This window comes from Crocuta crocuta, unplaced genomic scaffold (genome assembly GCF_008692635.1).
Source record: "Crocuta crocuta isolate KB4526 unplaced genomic scaffold, BGI_CrCroc_1.0 scaffold54, whole genome shotgun sequence".
Taxonomy (NCBI): domain Eukaryota; kingdom Metazoa; phylum Chordata; class Mammalia; order Carnivora; family Hyaenidae; genus Crocuta; species Crocuta crocuta.
Window position 1 is genome coordinate 2,512,745 of NW_027530356.1, and position 22,095 is coordinate 2,534,839.

The 22,095-nt window shown below is 36.8% G+C and overlaps 1 protein-coding gene across 4 annotated transcripts in view; it reads left to right on the forward strand.

Annotated features, from left to right (window-relative positions):
- The window catches only part of AGTR1 (angiotensin II receptor type 1), a 47,766-nt gene that overhangs the window by 2,990 nt on the left and 22,681 nt on the right, over positions 1 to 22,095 (forward strand). For 2 of the 4 annotated variants that reach the window (XM_077765851.1, XM_077765852.1), the window contains exon 2: positions 7,097 to 7,181. The exons of the other annotated variants lie outside the window; for them this stretch is intronic. The gene's annotated coding sequence lies outside the window, so the exon portion shown is untranslated. The remainder of the gene's footprint in view (positions 1 to 7,096; positions 7,182 to 22,095) is intronic. 4 annotated transcript variants of the gene reach the window in all.

The window sequence follows — 22,095 nt, forward strand, 5'->3', positions numbered from 1 at the left end:
AAGTCACTGGATTACATGGTTTGTGTTTCTTGTCATGTAGGTACTTATTAAATAGTATGCCATAGTTCCCATAAGCAAAAGTAAGTTTTGTTCCATTTCCAGCCTAAATTTAGCTATTATTTTCTATTTTATTCATTATATGAATTTTAGTTACCAAAATTCAACTTTTTGATAGCTTAATATATAAAACCATTGTAAATTAAGTAGTGCCTATAGGGATTTAAGGTAATATTTAACTGATTTGGCAAATGACTACTATTATCCTCTCGAAGCTCTAAAATACATCCAAAATAAATGACAGCAAAAGAAAATCTATAAAGCTATAAATTTGCCAAATGTTTTATTAGTCAGTGATAATTTTAATGACAGATTTGACAACTAGAACTAGAAGACAAAGTATATATCTAAAACAGTCATAGAAATAAGCGAATCTTGATATTAGTAGTTGTATTAACATTAAAAGTTTTGCTATCTGATTTTTTTTATTCCTTCTCTTCATAGCAGATGGTCATAAGGGAAGATAATTCCGTTGAGTATTAAAAACAAAATCATCTTTTAAATATTTTACTAACATAGAATTCACTATATGCTGTAAATATTGCATGGCTGCTGTATTTTATGTTATTCTTATAGCTCAATTTAAAAGAGATTTTGTTTTATTTGTCTGGTTCCTAAATAGATGCATCATTCAGATGTCTGAAGTAGAAATAAATGTCTAGAATTTGCAAATGATTATTAGAGTTTCCCTCATATATCTAAGAATATTTTAAATTGTGTTGCTAATATCACAATTACTTTTCTAACATTTACTAGTTTAGAAAGTGGGTGAAGAAATGGGTATGCTTTGTTTTTCATAATCACATTGTACCTTCATATTCCAAGTCCTAAGTCTAAATGTCCCTAAAATTTTAAATCATGGAATTAATAATCATTCAGTTGGGGTCAAATTTTATGTGATTTATTGTTCCTTTTATACACATATAAACTGTTTTATTTGTCACCAAATTATATTAACACTCACTTAGATCAATAGATTTAAGTACTTTGAATGGTTAACTTCAGAGTAAGAATACTGGAGAACAAATACATCTTTATGTACCATTAAGGAGAGTTTGTGATTGCTAATTTGCTCCCTAAGATGTCTTTAGCTATTTACCAATGAATATAAATCAAAGCGCCCCTTATCCAACTTGGAAAATAAAAAATTATATTATGAAATGTATCAACAATAGAAGGTACTTACAGAGGAAATACTATGGATCTGAGTAATATTAGATCCTTAAGGGCACACAAAAGTATAAAAATGGCCTTTACCCTAGAGATGTTGGTCAAGCTGAGTATGTATTTGGGTCTGAGTCTCTCCAGTCATCTAAGTGCCACTGGGGTGGGAAGCCATTTAAAGCCAAGGGTCCTTGTGTCCTATCTTTCAGAGCAGGTAGAATGTCTACTGTGGTTACATTGTTTGATTCCAGCCACTTCCATAATATTCACCACAACTTTCCCTTCCTTATGGGAGTATAGCTCCTTTGATACTATGAACCACATCCAGTGCATCTTTGTACTCTATTACTGAATGCTCCATACATCACTTTCTTGCCTGTTTGTTGTTTGTTTTCAGCTAGAGCTATGGAAAATACATTTTTCAGATCCCTATAGTTTAGAAGAGATACATTAGAGAGAAACCATTTTGCTAACCCCATTTGAGTATCCTATTATACACAATAAAATGACTTGAAATTGATGCTTTACTCTTAGTAATTGGGGAACCAACTATTAATAATATTTTTTAGTCTAAAGCTGTAATGGCAAGGGGGAAAATAGAGAATAGAATAAGAAATGGAACAAAATAAAAGTTGAAATAGCAAATCAGTGGTTCTTCAGGCATTAGGGAAAAGGTAAAGCAAGCATATTATGATCACTTGGAATTTTAAATCAGTACATATTGTCTACACTTTCCTTATTCCCATTTTCCCTACTGGAAACCTCTATACTATAATTTTGGAGTAACCATCCACAATTATCTTAGGTGTTAAGGCAAAGACCAGCCTTGTGGGCAGATGTGGGAGCTCATTAGAAATGCAGACTTTCTGACTCCACCCAGACCCACTGAAATCTGTATTTTAACAAAATCCCCAGGTGATTCAAATGTAAATGAAGTTAGAGAAGCCCAAGTGTACAAACAGCACCCAGGTGTTGTTAAGAATAATTGCCTAAAAACCATGAGAGACTCTTGAATGCTGACAAAAACTGAGGACTGATGGATGTAGGGAGGAGAGGGGATGGGCATGGAGGAGGGCACTTGTGGGGATGAGCACTGGGTGTTATGTGGAAACTAATTTGACAATAAACTATTTGTAAAAAAAAAAAAAAGAAGAAGAATTGCCTAAAGGTTATTTTACTGGCTGTTTAATAGACTGACATTTTTACATAAAGCTAACATTTATTGAGCACATGTAATATGCCAAACACAATGTTCGGCCTTTAATATTGTTATTATATAATCCTCACAACATCCCTATAAAATAATCACTGCATTATCTTCATTTTATAGGCTGGGATACTGAGTAATAACAAGATAAGTCAGTCACCCAAATGTGGTAACTGGTAGAGTGAAGATTTAAACATGGCAATTTTGATTCCTGTGCTCTTACCGGCCACCCCACACTGTCTGCTCTACACTAGGCTGCATGCTTTTCAAGGCCAACTAATTATTTGAGAATTTATTTCACATTATCATTTGAAATCAAGTTCTGTTTCTCTCACAGAAAAAAAAAAATACAGGATCTATTTATTCTATTTTAGTTGCAACATTTGCCTGTCATCTTACCTATAAGTAAAATAATGAAGAATTCTAAAAATTCTTCCTTTAGTTGGGAAATAAATGCTAAAATTCTGAAAGCTCATTATTTAAAACTTAAGATTTGACAGCTCTGTTTTTTCTCATAACTTCCCTAAAATTTACTCGTTTTACCTTTGGGTATTCTGATGCTATAAAATTGCTCTCTCTTGAACAAGTCATTCCTTCATACACAAACTATTCAGCCTTCCAACTCAAATTATATATCACTCTTACAGCTTTTAATATAACCACTTGTCTGCAAGTATGGTTCACAAAACTGGTTGAATATAGTTACTAACCAGTCAGTTTGCAAGCAAATGGTCACTTATGTTTAGCCAGTGACTCCCCAGATGATTCAGTCTCTGAACGACTTCTCCCATACATGGAGATTTTCTGAGAGCTGTCAGTTGGATCTGGCCAAAAGCCCGCTGTTCTGACAGGGGCTCATTGATGTTGGTCAAAAGACTGAAGTGAGTCTGGGTTCCCTGTGATCATCTTTGAGAGGAGAGGTGTGTCAACAGCACTGAGCAGCTATAATTTTCTCAGTGATAAAGGGACATCCTTGGGAGATGGAACTTTACCAGCTGCTTAGATCGAGAACTTTAAGCAGCCCTAACAGTACAGTGTCTAATTTGTAACTTAAGGTTTAGGACACAACCCAGCCCAGGCCTGCCATAATGCCATGCACCTGGGGCTTAGAGGGACGGTAGTGCCCAGGAGACATCCTCCATGTAGCAGCAGAGTTTCTTAAAGCTGGTAAATGATAAATGATAAAGCAGTGACTGTCTTATGACCCTTTACAGTCCCACTGGTCTCACCGAGCCAAATATTTGTGACTGTGGCTACAGAGAATCTGCACCAGGTTTTTTCCTAAATAAATTGAAAAAAATAAAATAAAAAACTAACAGCATTTCTCCTAGTAAACTTTATACATTTATGCATTCATCATCACAAACACTTCCCTTCACTTTTTGACCCAAACTCTTCTCGGTATCCAATTCAAATGTATTTTACATGCTTCTAAATCTATGTAGTATCCTACTAAAACAAGAATGTTCCATTACCCAGCTTCAGTAATCTTTCCATTCAAATGATGTCATTTCACATAAAACACATTGTATCATGATGGATCCCAGCCCTTAACCTTCACACAGTTAATTGCTGCCACTTTATCAGGAATGGAAAAGAATCTGATGTGTTTCCTACGTAATGATTTCTTGAACGTGTTGTGGCATTTGATCTACGGCGTTAATAGAAGAAATTCTTGAAAGAAACACAAATCTATTTTAAATTCCTGTTAGGTTAAGCCATATGATGGGACATTATATAGCCATTTTTACATATTTAATAATATTTAATGGTAAGGAAATATTAATGGTAATTTAATGGTAAGCAATATATAAGACATAAATCATGAGTGTGGTCCAGTGTGTGTGTGTGTGTGTGTGTGTGTGTGTGTTTTTAGTAGATTAGTGTCAAGTTGTCATTAAGGCCTTACTTGGATCATTGGTATTCTAATGAAAATTGTTATATTAGCACTGATTTGTGATTAGAATAAGAGATATATTTTTTAAATGTCTGCATTGCTGTGGACCAGATAAGACTAGGAAAAATATATAACAAATCTTAAAAGCTTTGGAGGGTTCTTAAGATCAAGGCTAAGATCAAAAGTGACTTTTTTCTTTCTTTTTTTTTTTTTGTATGTGCTTTCAAAATTTCCTATAATGAACCTCTATTACTTTTATACTTCTTACTTTCTGTTGGTCTCAGAATTACTATTACTTTCCACCTAACTCACTCTAGATTTCAGAATTTTAGACAACCACTATTAACTGTATAGAGAATGATGTTGGTAAATCTGACACCTTCTCTAATTTTTTTTTTCCTAAGGGACACTAGTGCCTTATAAGAGTTCAGAAAATTCATATGATGGTAGTATTTTTATGAGAGAAATAATTTTATGGGAATCTTTTTTTACTACAACAAAACCACTGAAATATAAGGATAAAAAGAGATTCTTCTAAAGCCAAAATCCTACATATAACAATGTTAGGAAAGTTGGTATACATTGTGGTTTAAAAAGTAACCTATACTATATCTATAGTCTTCTTGAATAAGTTTTCAGCTTTAAAAATATTCTTTTTTTTTTTTAAAGTTTTATTTATTTCTAGGAGAGAGAGACAGAGAGACAGCGTGAGCAGGGGGGGTCAGAGAGAGAGGGAGTCACAGACTGAAACAGGCTCCAGGCTCTGAGCTGGCAGTCAGCACAGAGCCCGATGCAGGGCTCGAACCCACGAACCCCGAGATCATGACCTAAGCGAAAGTTGGACGCTTAACCGACTAAGCCACCCAGGTGCCCCTCAGCTTTAAAAATATTCTTACTGAAAAGTGTCCCCCAAATCCATAATGAAAAATATTGCTTAATTTGGCTCCATAAGAAAATTAAAGTGATCATATGGCAAAAAAAAAAAAAAAGGACCATAAATAAAGTCAAAAGATAAACAGGAACTTGGGAAAGCTATGTGCCACACATTACATATAAAATGCCAGTTAGTTTAATGTAACATGAGCTCTTTAAAATGAGAAGCCATGAACAACCCAATTGAAAAATAAGCAAAAGCCAGAGAATCTGAGTGGCTCAGTCGATTAAGCCTCTGACTCTTGATTTTGACTCAGGTAATGATCTCACAGTTCTGTGAGCCCAAGCCCCATGTCCGGCTGTGCGCAGACCACATACAGAGCCTGCTTGGGTTTCGTTCTCTCCCTTTCTCTCTGTCACTCCCCTGCTCTCCCTTCTCTCAAAATAAATAAAGTTTAAAATAAATAAATAAATAAATAAATAAGCAAAAGCCATTAATGGGCAAACTAGAAGAATAACTATATACAGTAGAAAAAAAAAGTTCAAACTATTCGTAACTGATGAAATCCAAATCGAGACAAATATGTACTTTTCATTTATAAGATTGAAAAAAAATTAAGATTTGATAAAAGCCAGATTTGGGGTATCAAAAATTGGTATAACCTTCATAGTGGACATTATTTTAAGTATCTTTCAAAAACTTGGAGTATGCAGTTAGTTTGCTTTAACAATCACATTTGAAACTCACCTACTGATACACAACTTGAAAAATGCATACATGTAGATAGGATCATTAAGGCATGTTTTTAAGCAGCCAGAAAGAGAAACTAAAAAAAGGAAATCTTAAGGCCCATTAACTGGGGGCTGGTTGAGTAAATTATCATGTATCAGTGCAATGAATACTGTGTATAGTCATCAAAGTAAATGAGGTAGATTTATATAGTATAGATCTGGCCATGTTAAGTTTTAAAAAAAAAGCAAAGAACAGAATAGTAGGATGTGTAAAATAAAAAAATGTGGATATACTCGTCTGTATGCATGTATATACATTTTTAAAAGTCCTAAAAGGATACATATGAAACTATTAGTGGTAAATGTCTCTATGAAGTGGGTCTAGAGAGACCATTACAGAGAGCTAGGACACATATACTTTTATTTTACATTCTTTTTTAACTTGATGTTTATACCACATGCATGTATTACTAAAATTAAAAATAAAAACAAATACAGAAAAAAAGATTTTAAGAAGATTTTTAAAATTATGGTGAAATAACACTTATATAGGCTTATATTAAAAAGAATCAGGGGCACCTGGGTGGCTCAGTTGGTTGAGCAGCCGACTTCGGCTCAGGTCATGATCTCATGGTTCGTGGATTTGAGCCCCGTGTCAGGCTCTGTGCTGCCAGCTAGCTCAGAGCCTGGAGCCTGTTTCAGATGCTGTGTCTCCCTCTCTCTCTGACCCTCCCCTGCTTACGCTCTCTCTCTCTCTCTCTCTCTCTCTTTCAGAAATAAAAAAAAAAAATCATTTATTGAAGTTTAACTGTAGATTCACAACTAAAAATCTAATCTATTTCTTATACTAGTACTTACATCTACAGAAGTGTCTTAGAATAAGATTGCACTATTTTACCCAAAAACATTGTTTTTTTCCTTCTCCAGTGAGTAGCTACTAGGGTATGAGGGAAGACGCGGACTATAACCAGAAAGAGGGCGTACCCAGGACAGGCTGCCACTTAGTACGACCTAACTCTATATAAGGAAATAAATATTCTTGGAGCAGATGGTTTCATTCCCTTCAAAAACATTTTTAAGATGTAGTGTTAATACATACTCTGGTAATTAAGAAATTAAAATCTGACCATATTCAGTGAATCACATTAATCTTTTTGTCTTTCCAGATTTAATACATGATAACTTGGTCTAAAATGGCCAAGTTTTCATCTGAATAGGACACTGAAGCCATCCTAGAAGCTCTGCATCCAGGTAAATGTCTTACACCTATAGCACAGCATTGGGCGGTAGTCTTCTCTAATGTGTCAGCAGTGGAGGTAGCACAACAAGTCACAGATACCATTGTCTAGTGACAGAAACAGAGGAAGCAGAAAAGAATGAAACTCCACTCTTATCTCGTTCCTTATATGCAGCTTAAGAACATATATATTTATATGGTTTTAAAGGTAAACAGTGTTAGAATATTGCCATGATACTCATGTGTTAATATAAACCATGTGAGAGACCTGCAACCCCTCGGCAAGGACCTCCATGTGGCCATCGAGGGGTTGCTCTGAACAGTACTCTTCACACTATATAGGGCTTTAAGAGAAACAGGAGGGAAATGATTGTGTTTTCTCCTCAGCCACCCAATGGGGCTCTGTGAAGCACTCACTTCCAAAAGCACATGCCCAGAGACCATATGTCCAAAGAAAATAAACCTTAAAACTTGACCTGATCACCTTCAGAAAATCCAGATGTCTCTAAGTCTCATTTAAAAAAAAAAAATTTAATGTTGATTTATTTGAAGAGAGAGAGAGCAAAAGACAGAGAGAGAGGAGAAGCCAGGGCAGAGAAAGAGGGAGACACAGAATTCAAAGCTGAGCTGTCAGCACAGAGCCCGATGTGGGGCTCGAACTCACGAACTGTGAGATCATGAGCTGAGCTGAGTTGGATGCTTAACTGAGCCACTTAGGTGCCTTTCTAAGTCTCATTTTTACAAAAGTTTCCCTTATTTCCAGTAAGATGCAGGAAAAAGGGCAAGGTGGAGTTGGAGACAAGGTACCTTTTTTTTTTTTTAATTTTTTTTTTGAAGTTTTATTTATTTCTAGGAGAGAGAGAGAGAGACAGCGTGAGCAGGGGAGGGTCAGAGAGAGAGGGAGTCACAGACTGAAACAGGCTCCAGACTCTGAGCTGGCAGTCAGCACAAAGCCCGATGCGGGGCTCGAACCCACAAACCGCAAGATCATGACCCAAGCGAAAGTCGGACGCTCAACCAACTAAGCCACCCAGGCGCCCCGGAGACAAGGTACCTTTAATCCTCATATAGCCTACCCTTCTGGGAGGCATGAATCATGCAGCGAGGCATTACACTCAGAACCCGAGAGGGCAGCATGAGTAATCAGGGACTGCTCTATCCATCCGTTTCCTGTCACATGGCCCTGCCTGATATTTTTTATGAAAAGACTCCTGGATTTTCCAGATCAAAAGATTTTTTTTCTCCTGACAAAAACTCAGCCCAAGGAACAATTCCTCAGCTTCCTAAATTAACAGGGGGGACATCCCCTGGTCCCTCTAGGGAGAATGAAAAGGGTAGCTTATCTCCTGAAAATGTTGTGATTCCATTGTATTAAAGCAGAAGATAGGATAGGTTGTAGGTATGTAGATAAATGTTGATTTTATTCTGCTTTTTTTCATTGGCAAGAAGGAAAGAGTTGCTGGAAGGCACTCCACAGTGGTGTTAGGAAACTATTGAGGGCTGCTTTAATTTTGGAGACAAAAATGGGTACATTCTAAAAGTTTTGCCACTGGGAATCTTTAGGTATGGGGGATATTTTTTGTTTTGTTTTTGTTTTTGATGTATAGATATGCTTAGAAGGCGGGACTGCACATGTTTTCAGCAAAAATCCAGCTCTGGGGAAAGTACACTGAAATGTATGTCCTAATTAGCAAGGCACTAAGATAGGAAGCTTTATTTTACATCCTGAGAGTACTGAACAGAAGGAACTCTTTCTCCGTAATATGCCATCCACCTTGTAACAGAAGAAGCAAGACAGTAATCCAGGGGAGTTCCTGATAGAAATTTCTATATAACAGCCTCCCTTCTCCTGTGTTTTGGAAGCCCCACTTTCTAACATTCACACATTTATAACAAAACTTTTAAAATAATATGACTTTTTGCTTACAAATAACAAAAGAGTAAAAAAAAACCTCCATGTAATTAACTTTTTCAAACCTTTAAGTTTCAGATGAATAAGCAAAACATGCTTAATTCTAAGTTATTTTTTGTTTGCTAAAGAACTGAAGCTATACCAATTCTGCCACTAACTAGCAACTTTGCTTTTGGTTTCCTGTAAAACTGTCTCCATGGCCCGCTGCCATCCATGGGCACTATATTGGAATACAAAAGGTGTGTTCAGAAGGACCTTCTGAACATTGCAATGTCCTTTTACCAACTTATGGCTAGAGAACTCTGATCTCTTATTGATTTGAACCAGGAACGTGTAAACAGCATTTCAGAGCTTGTTTTACAGGAACAAAAGAATTCAAGTTGAAATCTACTTAGGACAAATGGGGAAAACCAGGACCTTTAAAAGAATCAATAAAAACCATATTCAGTGACTGAAAATCTGTAGGCCTGCACTGTCCAGTGTGCCATTTATGTGCCATGTGTGACTACTAAAATGTACGTGTAAATTAATTATAATTCATTGAAGTGAAGAATTCAGTTCCTCAGCTGTCCTAGGCATATTTCAGGAATTCCAGTAGGTGCATGTAGTTAGTGGCTACTCTATTGGACAGCACAGATTTACAACATTTCTATCATCATAGAAAGTTTTATTGGATAGCTTTGTTGTAAACACATTACTAATAATGCAGTACACTTCCACTGATACCTGCTAAGCAATTGTTATGCTCTTTTAAACCTATTTGGAAATTTTAAAGTATTTTCTAAATTCTAATTTTCTCAGTTGCAGGTTATCTGGTATATAGTTCTCACAGTAACTTTCTTATTCTTATTTATTTGCATATTAAAATACATGGAATTAAGTATCTTGTGTACTATTCTAAAGTTAGAGGTTCTTGTTTTCTTAAAAATTATGAGAAGAGGTACATGTAATTTTATTGAACTAATATATAGCTGTTGGGTTTTTTACCCGCATCACTGATATCTCCAAGTAAACAAAACTAGAAAAGATATAGGGTCATTTTTCATGCTGCATATTTTTTTATTCTTTATATTCTGTAAAATTAGTTTTTCTTGCAGCAATATATATGTATCAATTGCATTGACTTAACTACAGCTGACTTAACATTTTTTAAAAGAAATTGCAGAGCTAAGCAAAATTAGTATTAGAAAATACAAAATTAGTATAAATATATATAAATTTATATATATAGTGATTACTATAATGTAATCACACATTATAGTATATTCTTAAAGTTCTTAGTCACCATTTTTCCACTAATATGATCCCATTATTAGAATGTCAATCTCAATTACTTTCTAGTCAGTTATACCTAGCAGTTCAATTACATTTGGTTCCTGGACTAATGGTTGTGTGTTACACAAGGCAAAAAATTAAAAACAACTTTGTCTTTGAGTTATCGAAGCATCAAGGATTTGAAATAGCTATATAATTAGCTGTGAGAAAAACATTTAAATATCCACACTATATTCCCTTTATATATTTAGTATGATTTTTTCAATAAAAAGCATATGTAATAGAAATATCCACCCAGTTTGGAATCATCAAATATGAATCCTAGAGTCTTAGCAATGAAAAAAAAAGGCAAAGTAAAGGGTAGCCATTTGAGGGGTGGTTCTTTTAATAAACAAACAAAAAAAGATTTCTTTATAGAGTAACAGGTTTACTCCAAATAACCTATTATTCACAATATATGTATAGAAACACTGTTCCTAGGCTTGAAAAAAAATAGAACTAGATATGCTTAGCACATAACTGACTAGGTAGGAAACTCACACTTGGATTACTGTTAATAGTTTTAATAATTAAAAGCGCTCAGGGTCTCCTGGGTGGCTCAGTCCGATAAGCATCCAACTTCAGCTCAGGTCACGATCTCAAAGCCTGTAGGGCTCTGTTCAGATTCTTATGTCTCCCACTCTCTCTACCTCTCCTTCTCTCATGCTCTGTCTCTCTCTCTCTCTCTCTCCTTAAAAAATAAACATTAAAAAAAATTCTACGGGCGCCTGGGTGGCTCAGTTGGTTAAACGTCCGACTTCAGCTCAGGTCATGATCTCATGGTTTGTGGGTTCGAGCCCCACATCAGGCTCTGTGCTGACATCTCAGAGCCTGGAGCCTGCTTCGGATTCTGTGTCTCCCTCTCTCTCTGTCCCTCCCCCATTCATGTTCTGTTTCTCTCTCAATAATAAACAGAATTTTTTTTAATTTTCTAAATAATAATAACTAAAAGAGCTCAGAGAATTAGCATCTAAATGTAGAAGCTCTGTTTTGCTGGCAGGGAGAAGTTTTGACTAGTACCAAACATACTGCCATCCTTCCACTTCAACTAGTCATTCCTTTTAAGGAGATTTAGGGGAACCTGGGTGGCTGTCATTTAAGCATCCCGCTCTTGATTTCGGCTCAGGTCATGATCTCACAGGTTTGTGAGTTTAAGACCCACATCTAGCTCTTTGCTATGAGCATGGAGCCTGCTTGGGATTCTCTCCCTCCCTCCCTATCTGCTCCTCTCTTATTCATGTTCGCTCTCTCTCAAAATAAATATACACTTTTAAAGGCTTTTAAGACGATTTAGACATATAGGGATACTTTTTTAAATTTCAGAAAGGTGTAGGATATCTTAGAAATGTAATAATACAGCACAGACCTGGTGGAAGGTAACAAGTTATCTGGGACTAGGTCTTTGGCACCTTTCTAGAATTTAAACAAATGCTAGGGGACCCTGGGACAACAGGAACAATGTCATACTTCAAGTCTAAAATCCAATCAGGAGCAGCCTTCCTCCTCCCCTCGTCCAGGCAAGGCCAAAATACTTCAACACACAGTATGGGTCACCATGGAAAGGAGAGTTGCTGTAGAAAAAACCAGGCAGTGGTGGGTAAAGGCTGTCTCTTGACATAGACCCTGAACCTTGGCTCCTCAGTGATGCCCCCAAGTCAAACAGGAAGAACAAGATGGGCATTTCACTGCTTCGGGTCCCCTTAGTATGGTCAGTGTCCAGAGCAGGAGGATAAAACAACTGTCTTAACGATGTAAAGCAAGAAGTCCAACCTGTTTTGGCAATGTGAAAGCAATGCAAATTCGAGTCACGGATGACAACAGCTTCTCATGTGATCTATATCACACTAATGGACCAGCCATGCTTTATTCAACTCTAAACCATTAAGGAATGCTAGTCTTCATTTTACATTGAACATGTCTGTCTTTATACAGTTGAATAGGGAGCTTTGGAAATGGCCCTATTTGTGAGAAGTATTGCCCACAGCACACAAGCTTGCTTTGGGACCACTGAAGTAGTAGTAAGCAACCCCTGGATTTCTGCTAGAATTTAGGCTTAGATGGATGAGTTAAATAGAATATGCCATTTGAATTAAAGAGTGAGAAATAGAATATGTACCAACTAAGTGAAGAAAAATCCATACTATGACTAAAACAATAAATGGAAATAAATTAAAATTTTTATTTTAGGAATGCCTGGGTGGCTCAGTCAGTTAAGCGTCCAACGTTGGCTCAGGTCATGACCTCGCTGTTCCCAAGTTTGAACCCCACACTGGGTTCTGTGCTGCCAGCTCAGAGCCTGGAGCCTGCTTCGGATTCTGTGTCTCCCTCCCTCTCTGATCTTCTCCCACTCGCACTCTGTCTCTCTCTCTCTTTCAAAAATGTTAAAAACATTTTATTTTAGCTTCCTTAAGATACATGACAAATTTAACAGATCTAATCTAACATCTTAAAATGAAGAGATGTAACCTATTTTATGATTTTTATCTTCTTAGGAATATGTCTGACATCTTTAACTTTCCTATTTAATCAATTTTTTCTGTTTTTATTTTCTATGGTGTCACTGTCCATCAACCCATATTAGTTGAGTATGTGTATATATACATAGATATACAGATAGACAGACAGATAGATGATAGATAGATAGATAGATAGATAGATAGATAGATAGATAAAGATAAAGATCCCAAGAGAAACTAATCCTGCAATCCTCCTCAGCACCTCATTCTAACAATTAAGAACCCTTAAGCTAAATAGAATAATTCATTTCACAGGAAACTTTTATTCAATATGTATAATTAGTTTTAGTTAACTTTATTAATGAAATGTCGCAAATCAATTAGGTTTGCAATAATCAGATGCTGAGGACCCAAGAGGGGCCATATCTCTCACAAGAGGGGAAGGTGATACACAATTTAGTTGGGAAGCAAATGTAATTAGATTTGATCAGTTGAGTATTTCTGTCCTAATGTGGAGTCAGGCACATACCCAAACCTGAATATACAGTTAAAATGCAGTTTAAAAACAGTGTGACTTAGCAAATGTCTTCATGGTCCTGTCAGCCACATACTGACAGGTGAAGCAGACCAGAAACCAAAGGTAGACATGTTTTCTTCAGATAGTGCTGTGTTTCTTTTTCAAATCCAAATGCCTTTAAGTAGGGCACTGTATAAACTCTACTGTTTATCACAGACCCCATCATTCACTAATGCCTTATATAGGGTGCTTCACATATATACTTAACTGCCCAAATCCTAATGACATTTCAGTGTACAACTATTATGATCTAGAAGTATGTTATTGAATGTGTATTGGTTAATGGTAAAGTTTCTTTCCTCTGACTCTAAAATAAAAATATCAGGAGCTCCTGGGTGGCTCAGTCAGTTAAGCATCGTATTTCAGCTCAAGTCATGATTTCATTGTTTGTGGATTTGAGCCCTGCGTTAGGCTCTGTGCTAACAGCTCGGAGCCTGGAGCTTGCCTCGGATTCTGTGTCTGCCTCTCTCTCTGCCCCTCCCCTGCTCGTGCTCTGTATCTCTCTGTCTGTCTCAAAAAAATAAATGAATATTTAAAAAAATTTAATAAAATAAAAATATCAAAGTTTCATGGCAGTAAGAATCCTTCTGAATGAGAATTATATTAAATATAAGTTATTTCTATTTAGGGTTGTAGTTTGCAACATAATCTGCTGTTATTTATTTAATAAGTAGTTTTTTTGGAACCTACATGCCAGTCACTGTTCTCAGCCCTGAGGACAAAGTGTGAGCAGCAGACAAAAACCCCTGGCCTCAGAGAACTTACTTTCTAGTGCATGTTCACAGAAAAACAATCAAGTAAAATATGCAATATGTTGCATAAAATGGAGACTAGAACTAGAAATGAGAGGGGAAGGTGCAGTTTTAAAAGTGTATATAGAGGGGCGCCTGGGTGGCTTAGTCGGTTAAGCATCCGACTTTCGCTTAGGTCATGATCTCGCGGTTTGTGGGTTCGAGCCCCGCATTGGGCTCTGTGCTGACTGCCAGCTCGGAGCCTGGGGCTGCTTCAGATTCTGTGTCTCCCTCTCTCTCTGACCCTCCCCTGCTCACGCTGTCTCTCTCTCCTAGAAATAAATAAAACATTTAAAAAATAAATAAATAAATAAAATAAAAGTGTATATAGAGAAAGTCTCCTTTGTAAGAAGGAAGGAACTCTATGGACATCTGGGGAAGGACTCCTCTAGGCAGAAGCAAAGCATAAAGGTCATTGGCAGTTCTCTGCCAGCAAATTCAAGGCACATCAAATAGCCCAATATTCTTAGAAACCACAAAAGAATGGATAACCAAAGGAGATCAAGTTATCGAAGGATATAAGGACTAATAGGTAGAAACTAGAGACATTAAGAATGGATGCCAGAAAAGCAGAAATAAATGATTAAACCTAAGTGATTTAAATAAGACTTAAAATACTTTGAAATGTAGTGAAATGTTTCCAAAATTGAAGATTTTAATCTTAAAAGAAGTCAGGTCTATGATTCAATTCCCAGTGGTTGGTTCTGTGACTATAACTCAACCTCTAAATATTAAAATCCTGCATTTAATGTCAGTTCCTCCTGGACACCCAACTGACATGTTTGGGGCCTTTGGTATAGTCCAGAAATGCTTTGCCTATCCCTGACCTGTAATCTGTTGTCTCTGGGCCTGAAAGTAACACTCCTCAGGCAATAAAGAGCTGGGGCTACACGACATTGCCATTAGATTATTTTTAGTAAAAGCTCTGCCTTCTTAGACAAATATGCCAGTGAACTTAATACATCCTAGGGATACTACCAAATGTAAAATGATTTCATATATTGGTTTTCCCATTTCAACTATTTTTTTTATTGTTTTTTTTTTCTTATATATTTTTTAATTTATTTCCACGAGAGAGAGAGAGAGACAGCGTGAGCAGGGAAGGGTCAGAGAGAGAGGGAGACACAGACTCTGAAATAGGCTCCAGGCTCTGAGCTGGCAGTCAGCACAGAGCCCGACGCGGGGCTCAAACCCACGAACCACGAGATCATGACCCAAGCGAAAAGTCGACTACGCCACCCAGGCGCCTCCCCATTTCAACTATTTTATCTTCAAGTCAAACAAAAAGAAAACTCTAAATAAAAAGATACATTTGGGATTGTAAATGTGACATTTGTCTACATATAACTAGATATAAACTTATTTAATGGAAAATTTCAAGTTCAACCAGTCCTAAACATGTAAGATCATCTGAATGAGAAGCAACAATCCTGACGTTGCATTTTATTTTAGTGGTATTGTTTTCTCATAATCCCCATGCTTTTTTCCTGTCCTGCTATTCTTCAAGATTTCCTAATGAGGATTAGGGAACAAGTGCATTTAACAATCTGTATTTGCAGGTTGGAAACAAGAAAATGAAGACTGATAGTTTCTTTCCTGTTAATTTGATTTTCTACAGCTCTTCTCCTACCAGCATAGGCAAAGGACTTAGTTACTATTTCTAGCAGATGAAGCCAAGGAAAAGACAAGCATCTCTGATGTCATGCTTCCCCGAAATGGGCCAGCTGCCCTATAGGTCTCCATTAGAGACTTCCCCAAGAGTAATAAATGAGAAGTGATCATGACCAGAATGGGAAAAAAAAAAATGCAACTTCCTTTATTCTAGAAAAGCAGTACTCAATGGCTGGTTAACAACACTACAGTGAACGTTTTTCTACATTCTCCGGCACATGTGGAGAGTTTTAGGGTATGTACTCAGAAGTGGAAATGACGATTTGATTTCCAAAGTGGTGGTAATATAAGGAGATTCCTGGAAATGGTGTGGTGCTGAGTTGACAGAAAGATATGGGGTTTCAGTCCTTGACTGCTGATGTGTGGCTGGCTCTCTAAACTGAAATATGATCCATAAAGAACTTGTGGTATAATTCTAGGCCATAGGGCTAGTTAACAGTACAGATAGTTATTTATTTGTAATACTACAGGAATTTATTTCCCAGTACCTCTCATACCAGTGACATCCCATAAAATCAGCCTGGCAAGGAACTAGAACATTTTGAGACTATCCAATACATAACTTTAAATGAGAGGTTTTCCTTTTCTCACACAAAAACATGAAAGTCAGTTTGAACTGATGTGGACTTCTGTCCAGGTGAGTGTCTCTGATTTCAGAAAGCATGTACCTCTTTTGTAACTCCACTGTGTCCTTGGAAATCACTGCATAAAGGCCAAACTGCCAAGTCTAGTCCTTCACTGAGAAAAACCCTTTCAGTTGTATGTCAGTAGCTGGCCTTTGTTCTCATAAGCGCTCATTGCAAAACACAGCAATTCTAATTCTAAATCCCAATAGTATTGGGAAGACAAGTTGAGTTAAAATAATGCCTGTAATTTAATCAGTATTTGGTCCCTAATAAAAAGCTAGTTAGTCACAGCTTCCTTCAAATCCCTCTCCCACAGATTTCTCTCCTGAAAGGAGATACTTACAATAAGGCGTTCTGGGGAAAAGAAAGTTTCCTCAATTGCTAGGGCTACAGTAATGAAAGGTTTGAAAATAGTATTTTAAGCACGATCATGTTTTTGCTTTCCATTTTCTGAGGTTGAACAGATTCTTAATTTCAGTTTTTTAACTTCCCTGAAAATAATTTCTGTCTCTAGTTAACTATTATTTCAATGCAGTATTTTATTTTCTTAATCTGGTAGGCTCACAAATTTAAAGTCATCTCCCAGATCAGAAAAAGTAAGATTTAATCTAAGTAGCAAATCTTCTCACTCAAAAAAACAAAACAAAACAAAACAAAAACTGAACTAAAAAAAATCTCAAATTCAGGAATGAATCATCCTTGAAATTCTCCCAACTTGCAATTTAGTTTTATGGGTGAAAACTCTGGGAGACCAGTTTGGGGAAGCAACCATGCCAGGTACGATTTCATACACATAATCTTACTTCTCATAGCAACACTGAAGAGAGAACTATGATTGTTGCCATAGTATTAAATTGCTATTTTATAAATGTGGACACAACGAAGCAGAGAATATAATAGTTAACATCCATTAACTGGACACTTACTGGATCAGGCACTGGTCAGTCATTTCATCCGCATTTTGTTACTTAATCCACCAACCAACCAACCAACAAACAAACCCTATAGGCTAGGCTCTCTTATTGGCTTCATTTTTTTCACAGACACTGACCTAAGGGGCCCACTTTGCTAACCAATGTCAGGAAAAGAACTGGAATTTGGGACTGACTCCAACACCCTGGTTCAGACCGTTTCTTTTCCAGATGTAACCCATCAAATTCTCCAGAGCCAGAGTCCTTCCTGCTGTTGCTCTTAATTAACTGCGACACCATCAGCACTTTTTTTTTTACATATATGTATATAAGTGAACACCATGTCAATATTCGTTTATAGTGATATTGGGTGCCAGTTTAAGCTAGCACATTTTAAATAGAAGAGTCCAGAACTCTGACAGGAGTGGTGAAGATAGGGTAAAGCAGATATTTTTCTGTCACATTTCAGTGAGGAAATTGCTAATTCATATGCTACCAGCCATACACAGAAATGCGACAGGAAATGAAAATTTTAACTACTTTAAATAATGTGGTCTGTAGTACAAATGAGTGCACTGTGAATTAGATTCCTTCTGCTATAGAATTGATCGTTTGAATTATGTCAGCAAGCAGGGTAAGACATTACTAAAATTATCCTCAAATCCTAGCTTTGAGGTCTATGTAAGACACTAGGCAATTTGCCTGAGAATACATAGAAAACACTTTTTAAAAGGATCGGGATGGGTTATTTCCCTCTCTGTTAAATATTAGCCTTTGAAATGAACCCAGCTGATCTGCTAAATAACACTTGCAAATTGTTGTGTTTTAATAAAGTGACAGACTGAGAGAGAAGCCACACTAGACCTGCTTATGCTTCTGGAAGCAGCACAGGCCAGGAACATTATGCAATAATGCCTTTTAAAAGAAGGGAGCCTCTTAGCATTACACCTTGCCTGGCAACAAATGTAGCCACTTACTCCAAATGCAGACATAATTAGAATCTATGAAAATCTAGCATCAGAATCGCAAACCCCTGGTGCAATACCCTGTAAATTACAGCTTTTATGTCTGTAATATTTTCAACCATTCTATTAAAATAGGTGAATATTTGAGTGTGCTGTGTTTCAAGAGGCCTGCTCTATGAGGCTATGGAAAGGTTTTACTATTATTAATCAGGTGTCTTGTAAACAGGGTACTCATTTTTAGATTTCTGGAAGGTTCAGAGCCTGCACTGCTACTGGCAGAGGGCAGACCCAAGTGGGCTATTCTAGTGAAAATCCCTGGGAAAACACGGAACTCAGGGAAAACCTGGGGGACCCAATCTGCAGTAGGTACCACTATCAATCGTCACCTCTAGTGCAGCCTGAACCCTGCAACCCCAGGCTGACTGTTCCTTTACAAGATTGCAGAAAAGCCTTATCAAGTAAGCCTGAAAGAACATTAATTTTTCACCTCATCTTGGGTGACCAATAAAAGGAAATCTTATTTTTAAACCCTCATAAAAGTTGTGAAACCGGTGTTAAAACTGAGAATAACTTTTGTTGAAAGAGAAAAGCAAATGCTCTAAAATTTAAAGTTGCAAAACACAGACATCTTCAAATAAATCAGGGAAACAACTATTTTGCAGAAAATGAGTGGTGTTCCTCTGATCTGTGACTGGCCATGGAGTTTTGAGTTTCAGAGTATGAAGGTGTGCTCAGCTGTCTATTAGAAATAGCAGGGGAGACTCAGTACCCTTCCAAATGGGAGGGTTCCTGCTAGGTTTTCCCCTTCATTTCCTAAACTGTTGGGATTTTTTTTATTCCCAGGTGTTATGTCTTAAAAAGATCTTAAAGCTTAAAAAATAGAAATAGATACTGAAATTGAGAACTGAACGGTTGAGCCAGTAGGGTATGATTTTTTAAATAGGTAATACAGACCTCTAGTGGTTGAACAGTTTGAAAGCCTCTGCAAGGGAAGGAAATTGTGAGGCAAGTGCAGGCATTGTAAGCAGGGGGAAAAAAAAACAGCTGTTAGGTAAAATTACTCATAAAATTCATATATTTCACACAAACAATAAAAACGTAAGCATGTGCTCCAAGGGTATGTGGAGCAGCTTCCATCCCTGTCAGTGCTCCTTGACTCTCCTACAATAGACAAGGACCTTCCCACCAGTCCCAGCAAGAAGTCTGGATTCGTATTGATTTTCCTCTAAAAGATTAACATACAATTCATTTCTTAAATGAATGGACCTGACGGATATTTGTGTTATGTGTAAATAGATTTTTTTGCTTGGTTTTGCTCACTGGGACTCTTCTTTCTCTAAACTCCCCCCTGAAAAGGCCAGAGACCCTCACACCTGTTCCCAGGTGTCTCCAGGGCAGCCCCACGGGCCACTGGAGTGGGCTCCGTGATTGGGCGCTCTCCAGTCTACATGAAGGGCAAACTATTGTGTCCATGCACAACCCTGATTATTAAATGTCCCTCTAGACTAGGTTTTTCCAACTTGAACGAATGCACAAATCACCTGAAATATCTTGTTGAAATGCAAATTCTGGCTCAGTAGGTGTGGCTGGAACCTGAGATTGCTTTACTAGTAAACTCCCAGGGGTGCTAATGGGGCTCGTTCAGGACCCTGCTGGCAGTAACAAGGAGACTTTGTAACATCTTTTTTTAATTATACTTTTTTAAATTTTTATTGATTCTTCATCTTTTTTTTTTTACTTTAAAGACATCTGCTAAAAATTAATTTTTGAATTTATAAAACTTTTTAAAGTTCTCTTTCACCTATGTACCGTTATCACTGGGAAGCTGTTACTCAAGTTTTGTAAAGATTATCAAACATTTTAAAAATGGATTCAGTGTCATCTGTTTAGCTTGGTCGGTTCATGGTGGGTATGAGCACCTTTCTAAGCACTTGTGGTCACCAGGCACATGTAGCCACAGTTAAATATCTGATTAGCTACACTGAAACAGTGGGTGAGATCAGGTTTTGTGTATGTTAAAAACTACTAAGGGCCCAAAGTAATATCTATATCATAAAATCAGGCAGAAGAAAAGAGACTGAAACCATAAGAGTCAACAGATCAGGGTAGAAGATGGGAAAATATATTTTTCAGACAAAATGTGTTATAATTCCATCATCTAAATAACTTCCTAGTATAGCATGTTGTCAACCTTAATTTTGAAATCCATAATTTTAGAAGTTATGTCACAGAGTAGTCTTTAAAAGCCTCTTGCAAACTTTTAACATCTAGTTTCAAATCAAAAATATTAACAAGCCATAGCATGGAGGGAGTATGTAAATTACCATCATTGCCCTGCATGAAGAGTAATTCACAGGTTTGGCTCAGACATGACTTAGATGAAACAATTAACTATGTACAGTACTTAACAGTAAAAAAGTAATTAATCTAGCTGCCTCATACTGGTTTGGCCTAAATAAACATTCAATTTAAAAAAACCATACAATTTTATTATTTCCTCACATTACTTTACTGAGTGGGAATTTTAATATGTCAGAAAAGGATTTCTTTAAAAAGATCACTTTCTTTTCAAATGTCTTTCCAAATATACTGATTATAAGCTGAATGAGTTCCACATATTTATAATTGTGGGCAGATGTTCTCAATTTGTAGTTATGCATTTTACTTCACAAGAGTTTTTGCTTTAAAGGTGATTACTTTAAGGTGACTACTTTAAGGTAAAAGTGATTACTTTAAGGTGAAATAAGAAAAAAATCAATTTTTAACCACAAATCACACAGACTCTCTTAATGGTACTCTACTTAATATGGTGGTATAGCTTTGGCAAAATGCTTCACATAACCTCTGTGTTGCCCCATGGGTTCTCAGAGGAGACATGTTGCCTTTTGGCCTTTAGACTCCTTACCACAAGGAAAAGGGCAGGGTCATTAATTGGAGTGAGGACAAAAAAATAAGGCAAATGTACCTGTTCAGGCAAGAGAAACCGGTTCAGGTGATTTGTGCTAGGGAGAAACTTCATCCCACTCAGGTGTATTTTGTTTTGTTTTTTAAATTTTTTTTCATGTTTATTTTTGAAAGCGAGAGCACAAGTGGGGGAGGGGCAGAGAGAGAGAGGGAGACAGAGAATCTGAAGCAGGCTGCAGGCTCCTAGCTGTCAGCATGGAGCCTAACGTGGGGCTCGAACTCACAAACTGTGAGATCATGACCTGAGCCGACTGAACCACCCAGGCACCCTGTTTTGGTGGGGTTTTTTTCTTTTTAAAGTTCACTTTTAGTGTATGGATGGATACTCCTTTGCCTAATCTCACATACTATGACATAGTCTCCTCTATAAAATTCCACTGATTAATCATTATGTTATTATCCCCACGTCATAAATAGATAAAGAAGAGGAAGAGGCTGAACAATTCTTCCAAAATGAAATAGCACCCAAGATGTAGGGTCCAAACTCAAACCCAGAAACTTCTGCTTCCAACCAAGATAGAGTTACAGAGATTTACCTTCTTGCCTAAAACAGCTAGATAGATAGGTAGATAGATAGACAGATAGATGATAGAGTGTAACACACACACATATATGAAACAATGGTATGTATGTGTATATGTGTGTGTTTATATATACATATATATGAAATAATATATGAGAATGATTTTCAAGACAGTATACATCAGGCAACAAAGGGCAGTAATCTCTGAGGGATGGAAA